This window comes from Vombatus ursinus, unplaced genomic scaffold, assembly GCF_900497805.2.
Source record: "Vombatus ursinus unplaced genomic scaffold, bare-nosed wombat genome assembly UNPS02015129.1, whole genome shotgun sequence".
Taxonomy (NCBI): domain Eukaryota; kingdom Metazoa; phylum Chordata; class Mammalia; order Diprotodontia; family Vombatidae; genus Vombatus; species Vombatus ursinus.
In genome coordinates this window covers 1237991-1249319 of record NW_020954907.1, presented here as the reverse complement: position 1 = coordinate 1249319, position 11329 = coordinate 1237991, and positions in this window count along the sequence as shown.

Here is an 11329-nt window from a genome sequence, read left to right as displayed (position 1 = left end):
AGACACGTCCCCAGTCCTTTAGGGATACTCTTAGAACTCTGAAAAGGAAATGTAGCTTTTCTCTTGGAGACCCGACTCATCATTGTGAATGTGAATTGGGATGAGAATCCTTAGTCTATAAGGACTATACTTATTTTTTTTTAAGTTTTAAAGAAAAAAAAATAATTCAACAAAATTAACCAACAGATCAACTGTGGTTGACAATATATGCAATATTCCCTACCCTAGTCTTCCACCTCTGCAACAGGTAGAGGTGCACTTTCTCAACTCTTTTTGTTGTTGTTGTTGTTTGGGTTTTCTTTTTTTTTTACTTTCCCAACTCTTTTGGGTGACAAAGCTAAGTCATTAGAATTACACAACTTTGTTTTCTTGTTCTTTCCATTTACATTGTTGTTAGTTACTATATATTGTTTTCCTGGTTCTGCTTTCTTCACTGCATCAGTTCATATACGTCTTCTCACATTTTTCTGAATTTTTCCTATTCATCATTCCTTACTGTGGTTCAGTGATATCCCATGACAACAATGTACTACAAATTTAAATAACTTTTATCCAACTGATGGGCACCTGCTTTGTTTCCAGTTCTTTGTGGTAGCTCTTCTATAGATTAGAGAGAAAGGGAGCTATTCTGACAAGAGTCTATCTCCCTCAGTCACCCCAATCTCTGAAACTCAGCTAGTAAGGCAACCATGGGCATGTCCATACTCCATATAGAGGTAAGATCATTGCAGGTTGGGGGAATTACAGAGAGCTAAATTACAATTTAATATAAGGAAGCAGTTTATATCCTAAGATGTCCTAAAATGGAATGTGCTTCCTTAGTAAGTAGGAAGTGTCTCACCACTAAGTTTCCAGAACCACTGACCTGGAAAGAAACTAGAATATCACCCAGTCCAATTCCCTCACTTCACTGATGAAAAAAAACAGGCCCACAGAGATGAAGTGACATTGAGAGGTACACAGCAAGTTAGCAATAAAGTGAAGACAAAAACCCAGGTCTGTGGGATAGCACAGAAGAAAGAACAGTGGATTTGAATTCAGAGAACTTCCATTCAAAGCCTGGTTTTGCCTTTTGCCACCTGTGTGACCTTAGGTAAGTCACAATCTCTCTGGGCCTCAGGCCCTTATCTGTAAAAATGATGGGGTTGGGCTAAGTACCTCCCATCTCCTAACTCCCCTTGTGACCTTTCTTCTATGTGTTCATTGAGAGGTTGAACAGCCACCTTCAATAGATATTGAAAAAAGGATTATCACTGAGGGAGAAGTTGGTTTAAATGACTGCTGAGGTCCCCTCCAGTGCTAAGATTCTGTGATCACATATGCCACTGAACACAAAGCCAAATGTACCTGATCATTACAGCACTACCACATGACACTCTTCAGTTTGTTGGTACTCAGAATAACTTTCCAATCATGACAAATGTGTCAAACTAGACTTTGCTCGTGAGAAAAAAGCAAACCATCCAGGAGCTGGCTATTGTTAAGACGGGTAGGTGGGTAACATTATAAACAGCACCTGATACAGGTACCACAGAGTTGAAAGGGTCCCCTAGAAAGGCTGCCTCATTTACCAGTTGGTATTCAGATAGGACTCCTCTACAACATCATCCAAACTTGTACTTGAAAACCTCTAATGAGAGATAGCCTACCAGGAGGCAGCCTGTCTTACTCTGTGAAAGCCCCAATTGTCACGCTTTTCTTTTACATCCAACTGGAATCTGCTTCTCTGCAGTTCCCAGACATTGTCCTCATTCTGCCCCTTTGGGCCAAAAAGAATGTAGCTAATCTGTGTAACAAATGGTAATCCTTCAAAGACTTAAAGACAGCTATCACATACCCCCTCTGTCTTCTCGTCTTCAGGTCAACTGGTCATCTCATGGTATGTTTTCTAGTCTCCTTACCACCATGTTTATCCTACTCTGAGCATACTCCATGTTATTCATGTCCTATGTTCTAACGGATAAGGCACTGGACTTGTAGTCAGGAGGATCTCAGTTCAAATCCCACCTCAGATACTTACTAGTTGAGTGACCCTGACCTTATTTTCTTCATTTACAAATGAGGGGGTTGAATTCAATGGTCCCTCAAGTCCCTTCCATTGTATAAAACTGAGGCAGAGGACAGAGCAACTATCACCTATCAGCATCTAGAATGCCATGTCTTTTTTGGGGGGAGGATGATTTTATTGGCATAGGAAACTAAGTGAGAAAATTCCCTTCAGCAAAGCAGATCAGTAGCTGCTGTGCAACTTATAATTCTGGACAGTTACTGTGGAGCACTGAGAAGTTATTTGCTCAGGGTCACACAACCAGAATGTGACAAGGACAGGATGTCAACCCAGATCTTCCTGATTCAGAAGCCAACTTTCTACACACTGCTATGGGCTACCAACTCAATAAAGCTTATGTTCCAGTTACCCACCATGTCATACTGTTGACTCATCTTAAGCTTGATAGCTGACTAGATAAAAGGCCTCCTTGCATTCATGCAAAAATCATAGGGTTTAAAGCCGTAAGGGACCTTATGATTCATCCAGTCCAACCTCCTCATTCACAGAATAGGAAACTGAAAGGAATCTGAAGAGCGTAGAAATATGGGGCTAGGGATGGCTTTTCTAACTTAACCAACCCTTTTGAAAAGTCATACTTTAAGCCTCAGTCAGGAGCATGTTCTAAATGCTTGGGGCTTTCTTCTCATGGAATAGACTGGTTTTTTCCTAGAGTGTACAAAAGGACAATCTATGACCAACCTATGAAAGTAAATTTTGGAGTTTTTAAGTTGGAAAAATTTCCACAGTTGTCAATATAGAAAATTAACAGATTTTTCTCTTCCCTACACACAAAGTACAAATATTGACATTTTCAGCAAGCAAGTTACTTGCCTTCTGGGGGACATAATGTCCTCATATGTAAAATGGGCCCTTCAGCCTAGATGACCTAATCTCTTACAGTGCTAACAATCCATGCTATATTCCTGTTCTTTCTAGATCTTCAAGAAATTTCCCAGAAAAGTGCCTCCATTCATCACTACATGGACCTACACCAAAAATTATATCAATCTTGCCATGTGGATATTTCAAGTTCCCAAGGATTTATTATTTATTACTGGGGTTACAGAGAAAACACAATGGAATAAATGAAGTTGCTAGCATTTCCAAGAGTCCAACCAGTACGGGGCGGGGGGGGGGGGGCAGGCAAGGATCTGCTCACATAAACCTCTCACCTTTCCTGAGCATACTCTAGGGCAGAAGAATCAAGAAAGATGACCAACACTCTGAACGCTGTTCAAACAGACGTAAATGTAATTGGGAAATATTCAATAAAATAAAATACAACGAAACATAAATAACATTAGTATGTGGTTTTTAAAGTCGATATGAACCCATACTGATCTTTATGTATAGTTTAGTGGTCCTTGTTTCTACAGTTATCCATTCCACATCATAGGTGTTAGGGAAGGGGTGCCCCAATGATCTGGAAAATCTGTGTAAAATTTTTTGGCCCTCACTTTGTACCAGAGAAGAAGTTTGAATTGTTATGGTATTAAAGGACAAAATATGTTGATATTATATAATACTATACATATATTTTATGCATTCCTGAGTCTCTAAACTTTTTCTGTTGTCTTCTGGTCTTCATGTGTCATCTCTGACTTCCACAAAACTCCCACAAAATTCCCATTTAATTTCCACGATACATTGAAACCTCAATGAGGAAAGTCGCAATGTGGAAGGGATAACTGTATTTGAGTTTGACACCACTGCTCTAGGGAACAGTGCACTTAAGTGCTTTGCCCTTGAAAGTATGACTTTGACTCAAGGAGAAGAAAGAATGAGTATGAACCTGCATGCTAGAAGAGACCAAGGTGATTAGTAAAGGAGGAATTAAATTGAAATCATCAGGCAGTGGTAAGAGTATAGAGTTTGGTGTGAGAGAACCTAAGTTCAAATCCATACACCATTTACCTCTGTGGACCTGTTTCCTCATCTGTAAAATAAAGGGGTTAAATGGATTAGATGACCCCTAAGCTCTATAAATCTCATTCTATTTCAGCTCTTTAGTCACCCACATAGTGAGGCTGGCTGTAGGAGAGTCAATGACCAGTACCTATCCCATATATATTTCAAGGATTTTTTATTTTGTCAATGTGAGTGAGTTCTTTATTCTACAGTGGCAGATTTTAACCCTCCTAGGACTTAGTGGATGATCTTTGAGAGCTGTTGTGGCTGAAATGTTAATTCTTACATTGTCAACTGGGCAATGAGCCTCTTCAAATTTAGATAGCTGGTCTTCAGACGTATAGCCAACTGTCTGCTCCCTACTCAAAAAACATTCTTGGTAGGATCTACTGGAGCTTATACTCCATTTGGCTTTGAAAACCCAGGGTTGTCTCCATGACATGATAAGGAGTGGGGGTAGGACTTCAGTGGAGGGCCTAGCATACAGTCAGCATTTTAAAAACACTCAATTGAACTGACACCATAACTATCATCCTGTATCTGGTCAAGAGAATTCATTGCATGCTGAAATCTTTCTCCACCTGCAGCTTGCACTTCCCCACTATCTTTCTTTTCTGTGTGAGATATTATTGGAGTCTACTTCAGGTCTTTAACCACCAATATGCCACAGCAAATAGCCACTACAATCCTGTATCTAGTGGTGACTTCTATACTGACCCCAGATAAGCCATGGACATCCTCTGAGTTCTTCATAGCAAGGAAAAAGGTTCAAAATGAGACATCAGGAGGATGGTCCTATACCCTTGATACCTCTGTTTTTCTAGCCTTCCTCCAGATTTTGAGGTCTGGGTCAGGAGTCCAAGCTGAGGGACTTCTCATAGAATCATTGGAATGAATTTAGGACGCTATCTAATTCAACCCTAATCTGAAGTAGTAATCTTCTCTCTAATTTTTCCTATCATAGGATCTTAGATTCAGAGCTGGAAGACTTTAAAGTCATGCAGTCCAACTCCTCATTTTACAGATAACGAAATCAAAACCCAGAAAGGTGGCCAAGGACTTACAACTGAGGCCTTTAACTACAGACACCCTATACCATTCCTATAGCGAAAACCCGAAGGCTTCCAGTGATAGCAAACCCATATTTCCACTTCACTTTGGAATAAGTTCTTGCTTATATAAAGCCAAACTGTCTCCTTCTAGATTCCACCCAAGGGCCTAGCTCCCCACTCTGGGACCAAACAGTATAGATACACCCACACCCACACCCCCCCCCACACACACATCCAGTGATAGCCTTCAGGTATTTGAAAGTAGCAGTCATATTCCACCTATATCTTCTTTTCTGTAGGTCAGGTATTCCCAGTTCCTTCAATTTGTCATCATATAGTATGGTTCCATGTATCACCACCATCCTGGCTGCCTTCTGGATATGCTCCAACTTATCAACATCCTTCCTAAAATACAGTATCCAAAGTGAAGGCAATAGCCAAGATGTGGTTTGACAGGGACAACCTGTTCTGTCAAGGAAGGTCTGGGGAAAGGAGAGACTACTGGGGCCCAGTTAGCAACTGGTATCCCATGACTACGTGAACCTAGTTCTACATTCCCTCTTCCCTACAGAACTGAGAGATCTAATTGATCAGTCAGGAACCCAGGAAGCAAAAGCTAGGATCTGGCTTTCTAGTTTTTCAGTGCATTTTCAATGATGAAGTATCTCCTTTGAGACCCTTTCCTTTCTTTAGTATGGAAGATCTTAGAAGCAGAAATCTGTTTGAGGGATATCTCAGGTCTATGTCATCCCTTTAAAGGGTTGGGAAACTGTGTCAGATGACCTGAACCCCCTAGTCCACCAGGGAGACTTAAATCTTTCATTACCTTTACAGAGTTGCTATCCTAACCCTCTCTTTACCTTCTTCTTGAGAAAAAGACTTTTGGACCAACACACTCAGTTATGATCTCAAATCCTATAAGGCAGGTGTCGAGTGAAAAAAGGTATGTACCCTCAAAGAAGTTAATAGCTAATAATAGCTAGCACTTACATAATTTTATATAGCTTTAAGGTTTGCAAACTACTTCACAAATATCTCATTTGATCCTCACAACAACTCTGGAAGTTAAAGACTATTATTATCCTCATTTAACAGATGAGAGAACTGAGGCAAATATAGATTAAGTGACTTGCCCAGGTAACACATCTAGTAAGTGTCTGAGGCTAGATCTGAATCCAAGCTATCCTGATTCTGGGTCCAGGGATCTGTCCAATGTGCCACTGAGCCAGAAGGTTCCATATGCACCAAAAATATTCATAGTAGAACTTTTTATGGTAGCAACACAGCAAGTGGTTGGCCAATGATTGGGAAATGGATGAACAAATCATGGCATATGAATATGACATATTTCTGTACTAAAAAAAAGGCTTCAGAAAAATATGAGATGTGTATGAACTGGTAAGAGTGAAGACACCAGAACACAATCACTATGATGCAAATGAAAACAATACTGAAAGGTAAGTGAATTCAGTTAAACCCAATGGTCAAAATCAGTTTGAGGACAGCTCATGAAACACACCTCCATCTTCCTGAAAGAAGTAGGGGACCAAGGGGACTAAAGTCACCATACATGAAACTGTGGCTATCTTGGATGTATAGACTTAATTATTTTTTGTGGGGTAGTTAGGTGGCACAGTGGATAGAATGCCAGGACTGGAGTCAGGAACATTCTTCTTTCTGAGTTCAAATCTGACCTTAGACACTTACTAGTATATGATCCTGGGCAAGTCACTTAACCCTGTTTGCCTCAATTTTCTCATCTGTAAAATGAGCTGGAGAAGAAAATGGCAAACTGCTCTAGTATCTTTGTCAAGAAAATCCCAAATGGGGTCATGAAGAGCTGGACATAACTGAACAGCAACAAGATTTTTCTTTGTGGCTAGACAGAGTTCTAAGGTTGGGGGATCCAAGGCAGAAAATCAAAAAAATGTCTATAGCATAAAAAATAGAAGGTATCAATAAAACTTTTTTTTAAGGTAAATTTCACCACCATGGTCAAAAACATTTATTTTAAGCACCCAATGATTATATTACTGTCCTGGGTGTCAAAAAAAAAAAAAAAAAAAAAGGCAAGGCACACAGTCCTGTTCCTTGCCCTTCAAGAGCTTACAATCTAAGATACTAATGGAGATGGGCATCGGACACACTTTGACCCAAATACTGGTAAATAACACAGAAAGACAACTGTAAACTGGCGAGGACTCTGTGTATAAATTATGTGTGAGAGATCTGTCTGTCTCAGGAAAAGGCTAGCTATGAGGTGGTTTTAGAAAGAAGTTGGGCCACAAAGTAATAGACAGGGTTTGTTCCACCCATAACCTTCTGCTAAATGGCCTACGAGACACGGTAAGCTGCTGGGCTGTGGCTACGTCTTTCTAAGGGAGCGATGAGGAGAAAAGGGAGAGGAGGAGAGGCACTGGCTGTTGCCACACTTGGAAGCTCATGGCCTCCGTCTTCCTCCCATGACACTCATTGCAGCACAGCAGATGGGGAAATGTATTTGGAAGATTATGCTCAGCCTAACACATTCGTGATGACTGTAGGAGTCCAACATATATTGCTTCACTTAGGCTCAGCCAATGAGGGCCTTTGCTCATTTGTCTGGGGTTGCACTGTGGGTTGTGGTGTGGCTTGGCCCTTCCCCTCCATTGCCCTGGGGTTGTGAGGCCTCACAATTCACCACCACTCAGCTTGGGTTCTGATCCTTAGGTAGCCTCAATTTCAGCATACCAATTCAACCATTTTTCCACTGCCTGGCTGCGTCTTCAGTCACTACCCTTCCACAGTCCTACTTTTATAACTTATTGCTATACAACATTACTGGTCACACTTTTAAAGAAAGCTATATTGACAGGCACAGATAAACCTAAAATGGCATATTTCTATCTTTTATAAGGTCCCCAACAGTTGTATGAGACCATTCTAACAACCAGAAATACTAGAGTGCTCTGTTTGGAGGACTGAGATGTACACCCTCTCAGTTTCTTCACCCGAACAATGAATCATTCGTTGAGTACTTATGTTCCCAGCACTGTGGTAGAAAATGGAGTGGAGAAGGAAGAAAATACAAGGGAATCAGAAAATTGTATAGATAGTGCAGGAAGGACCTCAGGAAAGTCCAAGTTAGAAATTATTGCCTCATTGAAAAAACCTTCAAGATCTGGAAAATCATTGAGAGGGAGGCTCAAGACCTCAACTTTAACAAGGCTCTTAATTAACACATCAGCAGGATCAGTCATAGGATTGAATCAGCAGAAGAATATGATTCAATTTTATGAGCTGAAAAGAGAATGATCACGTGTTCCAAGGATCCCAAAGCACTGTTCATACTCTGTATTTTCAGAGGATTAAGATAGCTCTACACTGAATATTTTTTCCTCTCTCTATAGAGTGACACATCCATACTCTATCCAGCCCCTTTAACCTGCTCATACTCCCTGGTTCTTTATGTGAAGATCAGGGTCCCCTGGCGCTGTGACAAAGAATGCGGGTGAATATAATAGGCTAAATTCTCAGATAAAGTTCAGGCTCAGACTGAATGAAGGGTGTGATGACTTCTTAAAAGGCTTTATCCAATGATCACTGCCTGTTTAACCACGTTCTGGAGCTAGTATTTGCTAAACAGTAGGATGGAAGACAACTGAATCTGTAGCCAAATTCTGACTCTTTTGGTAGCTGTGTGATCTTGAAGAGAAGCAACTACAGAAAGCTAGCAAAGTGGTATCAGAAATCTGACCATTTGCAAAGAATAAGGGTAACCGCATCCTGTGAAAATCAACTGTCTCCAACTTTTGTTTGCTCTGGGACTTTGTCAGAAAGCTCCTACCGGCACCAGGGAAGCAAGCCTTATTTCTTTAGGAGAAAAAGGTGGGACTCTTAACACAGCACAGGAAGTTTAACCAAAATGATAGGCTTCACTGAGGGCTTTACTTCCAACAAGTATGGAGGGCAAAGGAAATTATATGGTTACCTGCGGAGAGAATATGGTTTATTTCAGTCAGTAACAAGTACCAGCGATGTATGTACAAAGTGCAGGCTGGAGTCCCTATTACGTAAGATAAAAGGGCTGGTGGAATGCCTCTGTATTCTCCTTGTTACCAAAGGAAGTGAAATCTTCCTTGAAAGAGTGGACTAAGTCCTCTTAAAGAGAAAACAAAGTTTGAAGAAACAAAGAGGAAGACTAATATGTAAAGAGGTTGGAATGTGCTAGAAAGGGAAGGGAAAGAGGACTACTGAACATTTGGCACTAAGTAACAGGGATGAAGTTCTTAAGATCAAGGGTGAGTTTAGACCCTCTGAAGAGGAAGCAGCTCTTCCTGCTCCCCAAAATGAAGATGTGGATCTATGGCTGCCAGCAAGTAAAAGGTCATACAGTAGTGGTTACAGGAAGAGACTTGCAGTGGTGACTGCCAAGGTTGCTAGGGAGTACCAACGAAACTATTTGTTGATCTAATATTAACAGAGAGGCCTATTGCTTCCTCAGGTTTATATATTCGGGATGCCACAAAGACCCTCCCAAAAGTCGTTAGGCACAGTGAAGACAAGCTACTCCTAGGGACTAATTCTTTCATTAGAAAGAACGGAGGAAACATTGACAGAAGCTGTGAATGGAAAGGATGAAACTGAAGCTCTTAGGGGTTCTCCATGCTGTTACCATTGTTAACTGTTTGTTCTTTTGCCTAGGCAATGGTGGTTAAGTGATATACCGAGGGTCACATAGCTAGTAAGTGTCAAGTGTCTGAGGCCAGATTTGAACTCAGGTCCTCCTGACTCCAAGGCTGAAACTCTATCCACTGCACCAACTAGCTGCCCGCTACCATTGTTAATTGAAGGCCAAAAGACAAAAAGGGAGATTTCAGGAGTGAAGAACTGGTTAAGAAAATAGTATCTGAGGTCAGAATCTGGCTTTCTCTACCTTTTTCTAAAAAAGGAATTATGGGATCTTGGAGAAAGACAGCACACCAGACAAAGGCTGGTAAAAACACATTTGAATGGATTCTTACAAAGCTCTTTTTTGACAGGACTCTTTGACTGATATTTCCAGGAACAGTAACACAACATGCCAGTATTTTTAGCAAAATATGTAACAGTCCCTCACATTATCTCTATGAACAAGCTGCAAACGTATACATTAGCTGACCATATGACTGGGTTTGGAACTGGTTTAATGAATTGAACTACAGTTTAATATTGTCAACTTGGAGGACATGACATCCGTTCTTGGTGCTGTACTATTTAATATTTTAATGAATGACTTAGATGAAAGTCTAGATGGCCAACTTATCAAATGTTATCAAAGCCACAGATGACCCAGGAAGGTCAGTTAACATGCTAGATGATGATATCAGGTTATATAAAAATCTCAACATTGGGCTAAATTTAAATGTCAAACTAACAGATCCCATCCTTGAGGTCACGTAAGTGACTGAAAGGGTACAGAAACCTAAAGATTCTACTAATTTTTTAAAAAAAAAATTTGACTTGATAGAGCCATTGCCTCCTGAAAGGCTCACCTCTAAGGAGTCTCTCACATTTGGGGTAAAATCAGACAGCTCTGTCAAGGATCTTACTGTCAGATAAAGCACAAAATGCTTGCCAATGGTATTTTCCACAGTCATGAAGAATGTCATGAACAAGATCTAAATGGAGGGGGGATTCTCTCGAGATGACAATGTCTATGGAAGCTTCTTTTTGAAGGGGATATTGTTCTGCTTGAATCAAGCTGCAGAATATCTCAGGACCTCCTCAATAAGATTCATGATCAGCCTAATAATCCACATAGGAAAATTAAATAGACAAAAAAAAATGCCTGTTGCTCCAACAATGACACAGCTGAATGGCAAGTTCACCAGTAGACTTATTTGGAACACATATTCCAGATGGGCAGTGAGGGGCCCAGAATTAAACAGGAAAAGACAGTGGGCCAAATTGCAGTTGAAAATTTTTATAGCCTTTCAATGATTCTATGCAGTTCCACAGAGCAAAGATCCATCTTTTCAAAAGTCTCCCAGCAATGCAATATTGTTCTTAACTCTTGGAAGACCACAGACTTTGTCAAAGTCACAGGAGAGCCAAAGGAAAAAATGAGACAAGTGGTAGGCATGAACAAGCTGCACCATGCTCCCAATGATGATCCACACTCCACAAATGTCATCAAAGATGCCATGGTATCATCCTTGATGATACCATACGTATAGTGGGGAGAGGATGCAAGCCAGGCATGTGGTTACAGGAAAGAACATATAAAATATAAAAAGAACTAGAGGAAGAAGGTTTCCAAAATGTTGGCTATATCCTCTATGGAGAATCTATATAAGAA